This window comes from Lepidothrix coronata, unplaced genomic scaffold, assembly GCF_001604755.1.
Source record: "Lepidothrix coronata isolate B3197 unplaced genomic scaffold, Lepidothrix_coronata-1.0 Scaffold123, whole genome shotgun sequence".
NCBI lineage: Eukaryota > Metazoa > Chordata > Aves > Passeriformes > Pipridae > Lepidothrix > Lepidothrix coronata.
The window spans coordinates 118,609-129,739 of NW_016690303.1; positions in this window are offsets into that span (position 1 = coordinate 118,609).

An 11,131-nucleotide genomic window follows, 5' to 3' on the forward strand; every position below is an offset into this window, starting at 1 on the left:
AACACATAGCATCTCACTTCATGGCTGCTCTAATTCCAGTTACGCCAAGAAGCCTTCTTTTCTGGCTTGTGAATATGTCATTTCCACAGGGGCACACTAAGCCCTCATTGGCTCAGCACCAAAAACACCACCCCTGGAGCTAGCTATCTTCCAGCTCTGGGGGGGGCTCTTTTTCAAACTATGACAATTTGATATGCCAGCAAATACATCAGCACTGCCATTTTACCTTGAGGTCCCCATGTTTGTAAGCTGAGGCAGTTCCCAGCAGGGTAGTCAGGCAGGTCAGGGCATCCATCCCTGCCCAGCAATACCCTGGGCAATCCCTGAGTGCAGGAGCCAGAGCATGGGCTCTCTAGCATGACCAAAGCAGTATAGAAAGCTGGTAAAGTCAGCTCATGACATCTTGTTTTCACCCCAAGCTCAATGCAGCCTCCATCAGTTCCCCTCATACCCCCCAAGATACAGATCAGGGTCTTTAGGGTGTATGGCAAAACTCTTGAAATGTCTTTGCTGCTTCCATAAACACAGACTAGCAAAATCTGATTTATTTCAGGTTTTTTCATGTTTTCTGTGAATTTTGAAAGCAAATGTCTCAGAAAGTCCCCATACAAGTGTGTTTCCAGCATGGGAGGAAGGAACAGCTCAGCAGTGTTTTTGCTGCCCAACCCAGTCATTCACCCCTACTCAAACTATGCAGTGAAGTGTGAGCAAAGTGTGAGTTTCTAACCACTGACACCACTTCTTTGCCATTAAATTCTGGTTCATCCATTTCATTTCTTTTCAGAAAGATTCTCTAGAGAGCTGGAGGCGTGAATGTCGATGGACACATTTACACTGCACCAGTCACTCAGGGCAGAACCATTCTTAGTCCTGCTCATAGTGAATGAACCAGGGCATCTGTGCCCTAAACAGTTCCAGGCTTTGAAATGTCAAGGGAACTGCAATTAAAAATTTAAGAGACAATATTTTGCATAAATAATTTTTCCTGAAAAAAATCTGTTCAGGGTGAAGGAAGTGAAAGCAGACAATTTTGTTGCTTTATTGTTTTGGGTTTGGTTTTGGTTTTTTTTCTTTAAGACTGCAGCTTATCATTGTAAAGTATCTCTCTCAAAACAACATAAGTTTTTTGCAATACCACTGCACATAATGTCAAAACCTTAACATTAATTCCTTACCTGGCACAATACCACAAAGTAGCTTGGAAGGGGGAAGGGAACAGAACCAAACTTGCCAGTTCTAAGTGATGGTATGGTGTGCCAAAACTTGAGGAAAGGAGCACTAATGGGACTTCTCAATATGCTTCAGGAAGTATTGGCTACAATGTACCACACCCGAAATGTTTGTACACCAGTGTCCAGCACAAGAGACAAAGAAGAGGAGTTCAAACCTTTGGCTCAGTCTCAGAGATTTGACATCACTGACATAAGTGAAACCTGGTGGGATGAGATCTGTGACTGGAGTGTCCTGTTGGATGGTTACAAGGATAGACATGGTTAGGAGGAATAGGCAGGACAGAAGAGGTGATGAGGGGGCACTCTATGTATCAGGAGGGTTAGAACATATAGAGCTCATAGTTGGCAATGCCACAGTTGAGAGCCTCTGGATAAGAATCAAGGGGCAGACAAATAATGCAGATGTCATCATAGGAGTCTACTATAGACTTCCCATCCAGGACAATGATGCCAACAACTTATTCTTTGAGAAACTAAGAGATATTTTCAAGTCAACTGCCCTTGTCCTTATGGGGCACTTTAACTTGCCAGAAATTAACTGGGACCATCGCACATCTAGTACAACCTGGGTGAAAAGATTCCTCAAAAGCCTGGATGACAACTTTATGGAACAAGTCCTAAGGGAGACGACTCACAAAGATGCTCTCCTTGATCTGCTGCTTGTCAACAAAGAGGATCTCATGAGCAAAGTGGAGATTGGCAGCTGTCTTGGCCACAGTGCCACAAAGTGATTGAGTTTAAAATCTCTGTTGATAGGAGGAAAAGTGCCAGCAAAACCTCAACTCTGGACATGAGGAGAGCAGACTTGAGGCTCCTCAGGGAATTAGTAAGCAAGTTCCCCTGGGAAAATGCTATTGCAGGTGCTGGGGTCCATCAGTGCTGATCACCTTTCAAAGATCATCTCCTAAGGGCACAGCAGCAGGCAATTCCCAAACATCAGAAGTCAAGCAGGTGAGGCAGAAGGCCATCTTGGCTGAACAGTAATCTTCTCTTGGAAATAAGGCAAAAAAAGGAAAGGTGTATGCCCAGTAGAAACAAGGTCAAGTGACATGGGAGGAATTCAGAGATGCTGCTTGCTGCTGTAGCCAAAGCTCAACTGGAGTTGAAGCTGGCCAGAAATGTGGGGGACAATAAAAAGAGTTTTTTTAAATACATTAATGGCAATAGGCAGTATAGAAATATCATTGGCCTGGTACAGGATGAGGATGGTCACCTCACAAACAGAGACAGAGACAAGGCACAGGTGTTTAACACTTTCTTTGCCTTTGTCTTCAAACACAGATGAGGGATCAAGGGGGTCTCAGTGCCCTGAGCTGGAGGACTATGACTGGGAGAATGATCAACTCCCAGTGGACCCTGAAACTGTGCAGGATCTTCTGCTCTAGCTGGATACCTACAAATCTATGGGGCCTGATGGGATTCTTCCCAGAATCCTCAAAGAACTAGCTGATGTCATCACAAAACCTCTCAATGATTTTTAAGCAGTCTTGGAAATCTGGAGAGGTCACTGACTGGAAACTGGTAAACATTGTCTCGATTTTCAAGAGGGGCAAAAAGGAGGACCCTGGAAACTACAGGCCTGTCAGTCTCACTTCAGTGTCTGGTAAAGTTATGGAGAAGACTATTCCAGGAAGTACTGAAAAACACCTGAAAGACAACACAGTCATTGGTCACAGCCAACACAGCTTCACGAGAGAAAAGTCCTGTTTATCCACCTAGCTGATCAAGGGAAGCCAGTCGATGTAATATTTTTGGATTTCAGTAAAGCTTTCAATACTGTCTCTTACAGGATCCTTCTGGACAAAATGTCCAGCACACAGCTGGATAAACACATCATGTGGTGGGTGAGCAATTGGCTGAGGGTCAAGCACAGAGGGTAATAGTGAATGGGATGACATTAGACTGGGAACCTGTCACTAGTGGGATTCCACAGGGCTCCATTTCAGGCCCTGTGCTCTTCATCATCTTCATAAACAACTTGGTCGCAGGACTAGAAGGAATACTAAGCAAGTTTGCAGATGATGCAAAACTGGGAGGAGCTGTTGATTCCCTCGAAGGCAGGGAGACCCTGTAGAGAGACCTCGACTGGGCAAACACTAACCATATGAATTTCAACAAGGGAAAATCATACACTTGGGATGGAGCAACCCTGGATATACGTAAAGACTGGGGAATGAGATGTTGGAAAGCAGTGCCATGGAAAGGGACCTGGGAGTCCTGGTAGATGGCAAGTTAAATGTGAGTCAGCAGTGCCCTGGCAGTCAGGAGGGCCAACCGTGTCCTGGGAAGCATCAGACAAAGCATCACCAACTGGTCAAAGGAAGTGATTGTCCTGCTCTGCTCTGCACTGGTGCAGCCTTACCTTGAACATTGTGTGCAGTTTTGGGCACCACAATATAAGATACTCAGCTATTAGAGAGTGTCCAAAAGAGGGCAATGAAGATAGTGAAGGGCCTTGAGGGGAAGCTGTATGAGGAGCGGCTGAAGTCCCTTGGTCTGTTGAGCCTGGAGAAGACTGAGGGGAGACCTTATTGCAGCATACAACTTCCTCATGAGGGGAAGAGGAGGGGCAGGCACTGCTCTCTGTGGTGACCAGTAACAAGACCCGAAAGAATGGCCTGAAGTTGTGTCAGGGGAAGTTTAGGTTGGCTATTAGAAAAAGGTTCTTCACCCAGAGGGTAGCTGGGGACTGGAACAGGCTCCCAGCAACAAGCTCGATCGTAGCACCAAGCCTGACATAGTTCAAGAAGCATTTGGATGATACTCTCAGGCACATGATGTGACTCTGGGGGATGGTCCTGTGTAGGGTTGAGAGTTGGACTCAATGATTCTTGTCTGTCTCTTCCAACTCAGCATGTTCTGAGATTCTGTGATTCTGTGAATATTACTGAAAGGCTGGATAAAAGGACAGGGTATATTTGCACTGTACCTTGCTTTGTTCCATAATAAACGTAAGTTACTTAACCAAAAGAACCCAGTGACAGGAAAAGGAAGTCTTGCTTACAACATTATTTATCTTGTCACCAGAACTAAGTCTATCATATAAAGATAATAACTACAATTAAAAAACCATCTTTTCACTGAATAACAGTGAGAAACAGGAAAAGATAAGTCACACCACACTCAGAAACTTCTCTTGCAAGTGATTTTTTCCCAACCTTCAAATCATTTTTGCCCTCCTATTTCTAGCTTAATCAAAGACCATGTGAAAATCTTAATAAAAAAATTCACCTTTAAATACTCACCCAGACTGGACACGTCTGCCTCTATGCTCACCGGCAGTGCAGTGCATGGACTCATCTCAGCCAAGGGCCTCCCCTTGTCCCATCTCCTCTGCCCCTCCAGGCATGAAGCGGTGGGCAGGGTGCTGTACCACCAGACCGCATCACAGCTTCTCTACTACTTCTGCTTGAATCCTCTCCAGAGGAATATTAGTACAAAAGCATATTCAAATTCATTTGATCAATACCCACTTGAGTGTAATGAGGGATTATTTCAACAGATGTTCACTACTTTTCCCCTGGGTATTAAGTACACATACTCCACCCCACCTCTTGTCAGTGAGACATAGGGGAAACTAGCCACTGGTAATAGCTTATCTGCACAGATTTCATGTGGTTTGTCATCACAAGACAGGGTTTGGTAGATTGTGAAGTTATTTTGCTAAACTAAGTGGTTTATTCTGACTTCAGTCACAAAATTATTTTTTTGTTCAAAGTCTAGGATTTATACAAATGTGTGTTTTAGAAACAATTTTGACCAACTTTTAGATGATATCTCTCCTCTCTAAAACCTCACTACTGTAAAATCCGTTGGAAAAAGAAAAAAAAAAGTTGGAAGTATATAATGATTCATGCAATCTCTTCCTTTCCCATGTGAAAGTAGTTCTAGTTCCTCAGACACTTTATCTAGGTGTTTTTCACAAATGTCTATATACCTTAGGAGGAAATGTTCATACATAAGTCTCAGTTATTCTTTATTTCAGTTCATGATGAGTTGTTTTAAACATAGCTCTTATCTCCAGCTACATCTCTCCAAGCAACAGGAAAATATTGTCATATTTTTTCAAAACGTCACAGGTACTTTCATACATTTCAAAATTAATTGTGGCCAGAAGATGTTAGATGGGAAGCAGGCCTTTAGCTGGAGCAACACATCCTGCACACTCATCTCATGTCCACAAATGATGCCTTCAGTTCCCACAGCTCTACCATCTTGCAGGGGCTGGGGGATCTCACAGCTTTGCTGCATGTTTTGGTCTCCCATCTGCTCAGGTGTCCCCATGTCTCCATGTCCATGCTTTCCAATGGCAGAGGCTGGGTGCTGCCTGCCCATGTCAGGACAGGGCTGGGTGTGACCAGACTGCCAGCCCAGGCATCAGGGCAGTGCCTGTGGTCAGCACAGCTGCTGTCGTGCAGTGAGAGTGCTGTCACACTGACAGCTAAAAAGAGTTTCCTTGTGGGCAGATTCTTCTTCCCAGTTCCTCTACTAGCCATTTTTTGCCTCCCCCTTGCTTGTCACAGCCTCCTCCTGCCTGCCTGCTGCATTTCATCTTCCCCTCTGCAAACATGCACATTGTTCCGTGACCATGCACCATCCCAGTCTGCTTCAAATGCCTGGCTTTCCAGCATACAATTCATGCCGGCCTACCGCAGCCGCTCTGGGGACCCCACAGCACTTCACGGCGGTTGCCCATCTCTGCTACCTCTCAGTGCTTCTCTCCCTCCTTAAGGTGTGGCATCAAGAGTGGAGAAGTGTTTGCTTTTGTTCTAGGAGGTTATTTGAGGTTGTCTGCTGCATAATTAAGAAATATTTCCACCAAGTGATTAGCAGCCTACCCAGCTGGGAGTATCTTTTATTCACCCTGTGCTTGGGAGCACACCCAAGCTTTTGCTTTGTGCTGAGCTATTTGCACTTTTTCCCTGAAGTTCTTTTCAGCGGAAAAGGCTGAAAATGTACTCATTTTCTGGGAAGGTCCCAGGAACAGTTGGTCCCAGTTGGTGAGCTGCATCCATCCCCTCCCTCCACATGGGACAGAGAGAAGAGGCTCCACCTGAGCTGGGTAAGGCAGGGCTGGCCCTTGCACCGTCTGGCTGCAGTGTCAGACTGTCTGTGTTTCAGAGAATATGATGTGAGTGCGCAATTTCACCTTGCCTCTTGCTAGCCAGAACCACCACACTGCAGCCTCACTGGCACAAGATGAGGTTTTCCTTGTAATCATAAAAAAAGCATGGGACAATACTACCTCAATGGGCAATGAAAAAAAAAATTTCTAGACTTCCAAGAGAAACAACCTAGTCATCTATAATCCTCTACAGACATGTATACCTACCTCTTCTGAGGCATCATCTTCCCAGAGGCATGCAGGTGCTCTCTCTCCCTCTTCACTTAGACCGACAGGTAGTGTGCTTGCACATGCCCCATGGAGCCAGCAGCCCACACGTGTCCTTCGAGAGTTGCTGTGCTCTACTTATGGGATCAAGGCTAAAAATGGCACAAGAGCTTGGGAGAATTATTCTCTGAAGAACCACTTCCTGCTGTTTAACTATGCTTTTATTTTTGCCCTTTTTTTTTTTCTTTTTTGGCTTAAGAAGTAACATAGCCCTTGTAATGTTTCCTCCCTCTTCAATAATTTTCTCCGTGTCTTTCCAGTGACTGTTGAAGGCAGAGGAAAACACCACAGGCTTCAGTAGCAGTCATGCATTATAGAGTTCCACAAAATATTCAAGTATCACAGCAAGGAGCAAGATGTAGCAATGTGGATTACAGCTTACTCTTCAGAGCTTTGTCAGAGATTTGACTCGTGTTTCTTTCTAAAAGCAGAAAAGTTGCACTTTATATGAATCATATAAACAACCCATACTTGCCTGAGCACTTTATTTATGGACTGCATTGTAGTCAGCTTGAAGGAGGCAGTCAGTCAGTGACAGTTTTCCCAGTCAGAGATGTCACTTGGAGGTTCTCAGATTCAAACCCAGCACTCTGAGGGCTGGCTTACCAGCACAGCAGAGGAAGGCATGTTTACCCAAGCATTCTCATTCATTGATTAGAATTGCAAAAGGAGAAGATCAGAGAGGAACTTCTTTTCTTCTTAAACTTCATGCAAATTTCAATATTGAGACTGAAAGTTACCCAAACAGCTATCAATACTGTTACCATACTCACAAGCCAGGCAAGATGCTGCCTGTCAAGACACCTCAGTTCTTCCATAAAAATCCTAGAAAATCCCACTGCCACACACTGCTTCTCTACCTGCATTTTTTACAACTTGACATCCTTTTCTGAGGAAGGTGTCATCTTCACCCTCTCAGAGAAAACCATACAGAACTGGCATGGCTTTACTTGCAGTTTGAAGCCTTCTATTGCCATCCCTTAAATGCTTTCAATGCTTCAGTTTTCGGGTTGTTTTTTTTAATAGCATTCCTAGTAACACTGCTCTGCAAAACATTTTCATACACTAGATCAGGTGTTTGAGATATTCTATATAAATGTATATTATATATACATACCTAATCCTATCTCAGGGCTGGTGCAGCATCATCTCTTGAAAGTACAATGTTTCTGTAAGCAAAGGTGACAGACAGAGCAAGGCTCATAGCTGACAAGCTCTGAAGAGAGGCTCCTAATCACAACTCACTTTCTATTTGGCATCACAATGGGCAGTTTCATCAAGGACTGACTAAACAGGAATGCAAGATTAGCTTTAAGATCTGTTAAGAAATCCATCATTTCCCCATTTTAGAAGGCTGAAACCATGTGTTTTCTCCAAATTTACATAAGTCCTGGTCCTGTTATTAGAAACAACAAACAGAACTCAGAAGAATTACCAGCAATTGAGAGAAATGGAGAAAAAGTTAATAAATAAATCATCACTCAGTATAAGAAAAGTCTCTAGAGTATGCTTGTGTAACTCTTTATTTGCATACTTTGAAATTTATACTAATTTCTATTGGCATGACAGTAATAAAAAATGTTTAAAAGGGTTTTGCACAATTTTAATTAAATTTTGTTAATTGGTAGTTACCACTTTCACATGATATACCCTGGAGAAAGAGCCTTCCTTTCACTAAAAGACTAAGATGAAGGTAAAATGTTGATTAAACCACTTCAGCCTCATATAAATCGCATCTCGGACACTTTCAGCTGACCACAGTAGTTTTATTTTTAATATTGTGGCTAATAATCTAAATTCAAATCTCACTGCTGGAACAGGGAAAAAGTGTAGAAAGAACACTATCCTTTTCAGCTGAGAATTTGCAAGACGATTGTCATAGTCCATGTCCTAGTTAGAACAGCTGGAACCAGTTCACCACTGTATGAGTGTAACCCAAAACTGTGTATTCTATAGCCTTCCATGCCATTTCCCAGAAACTGTTATCAATAGACCATTTACACTATCTGCCCACAGCAGTCTGACTCCTCAGGCTATAAACTAGGTGTTAAGAGGCCTGCGAGATAGGAGGGCGCTCTTGTCCTCAGCCCATTGGGGAACCCCACACCCTGAGGGAAGTACTGAACATTCCTGCCTGAACTGGAGGATATATAATCTTGGAGTCTTGGAACTTTTTTAACCACTTGTGGGATCCAGAGGAAGACTGCAGATCACCACTCTCGACTGGACTGCAACCATCACTTTTCAACCAGACTGCAACCATCACTCTCGACCAGACAGCAATCACCACTCTTGACCAGACTGCAACAGCACTCTCACCAACAGGTTTTCCCCTCTCCTTTTCCTTTGGACTCAGGGGGCCCAACGAACACCACTCTGTTCATGCCCCAGGGTGCTGGGTTATACATTTGGGTTTTGTGGGTTAAAACCAATTGTTTGTCTGTATAATTGTATTTATTGTATTATTTTATTAAATTGTTATTCTGACTTATAAACTCTCTTTTGAGTTGGGTTCATTTCCCCTGCCGGTTTACCTTTGAACCAGCACAGTCAACAAGATACATCAATCCCTCCTTGTGGGTAAGTTATTTCAGTAGCTACTGCCTGACCTGTCTGCCATTCTCCATTACTCTTTCTTCTTAACTGCAGCAGTGCATATCAGAATCCCCATGAGTGACAGTAACCAGGAAATCAGCCTTGCTGGGCAGAAAAATTTTTGGTGCCACAGTATTCTTCCAGAAAACCCCAGTGGTCAACCCAGGGCTTTATTGAGTGCTTACATTTCACTGTTTTATGTAAAGAAATAGGAATCTATTTAAAAGATTTTATCAGACACAGATACAGAAGCGAAGTTTTCCTATCACTGGGCACTCATTATAATGCTTGGCAATTGGGACACAGCATTGCTTCAGCTCAGGCAGAACTGCCTTTAACTTTGGCTCCTCTCTTAAGATGAACCCAAAAATTTCACATTTTAAATGTGCAAAAAACTGTTAAAGTCTTTCTATTAAAAACATAATACTAATTACTCTTCTTTTTCTAATCTATGTAGAAATTAAAAAGCTGGTTTACAAGGAAAAAAAAATCCTTAAAACAGGTAATTTAGTTGCCTGGCCAGAAATGCTTTTTAAAAGAATTTGATTTCTAAATGGTAATAGAAACAAGCCAATGTTTAATACACAATGTTTCTTTCTCTATGAGTGTTATACTTCCTTTATGGAATGGATCAACGTTTTCAAATATGGCAGACTAAAGCTAAGTATGTATATCCATGCATACGTCACCTCTGAAAATGCAAAATTAGCATTTATTTCCCTCAAAGAAGATGACTGCACTTATGCAAAAGAGTAAAAATGGATGTTACAGGGCATAGAAATCCTCATTGACTAAGACATTGGCACCTCTGCTTTCACACACACACAGAGTAGATATGAGGAGCCAGAGAAGCACTTAAAAGAGAGGAACGTATTTTCTGTTAGTTCTTGACAAATGAAATGGCAGATGAGAAAAGTTTCGGAGGATGGTAGCACTTTGCTGCAGTCAAGTAGCATATTGGAAGTTTTATCCTCACTCTGCTGTCCAGGGACATTGTGTTATTATTATGCCTGGAGTGCATTAGAGTTGAACGGGACTGTTGTAATTTATGACCTGGTCTGAGAGGCATGACCTGGCAGTCACCACCTGACAGTCACCTCCTCTGCCCTGGGGTGCTATGCCCCTTGCCGTGCTTGTGATTGGCTCAAAGCAGTGTGGACATGCTGCCAAGCCACTGGGAACTATTGAAATAACTCACCTGTAGGCAGCTCACCTATACAGTAGGCACACAATTTCATTTTCATCAGTCTTAACTTTCTACCTGCCTGATTGACTGAAATCATTGCATCATTTCAAGTTTTGTTGCAGATATTTTATGTTCTTGCTAAGTATGGACAACATAACTGGATTAAAGTTTTACTTTCCAGGTTGCAGTGGCCAGAGATCTCTTGCTACTGACTTCCACTGTAAGTCTAACTGACCACAACAATAATTTTGCTGTTGACAGAACTATTTTGTTTCGTTTCTCCAAGAACAAAAGCTTGCTGCGAATCTCTAAGTGTGAGTCATTAGTATGCTCTTGAGAAGTTTTTGGAAGCACTCCTAAGCTATTTTAACCTTGATTTGGCATGAGGTGAGACAAGCCTTGGTCAATTTTGGGGAAGAAGTGTTTCAATAGCAATGCAGACATGGCCAGTGAAATAATACTGCATTCCCAGATTTCACAGGAGCTAGTATGGATGCACCAACTACATCCACATTGCAGGCCTTTCCCTTCTTTGCCTCAGTGTCCACTTGAGGTCTGGTCTCAAATAATACCCAGTGAACAAATTGCTTTGGCAGCTTTGAGAAGACCCCTCCATCACACTAATGAACTCCATAATGTCTTTATCAGATGTATCCCGTGGGTCTTCAAGGCCGCTCAGGCAAGTGGCCTTACCCACAGCTGCCTTTTCTGTCATTGTAGCATACA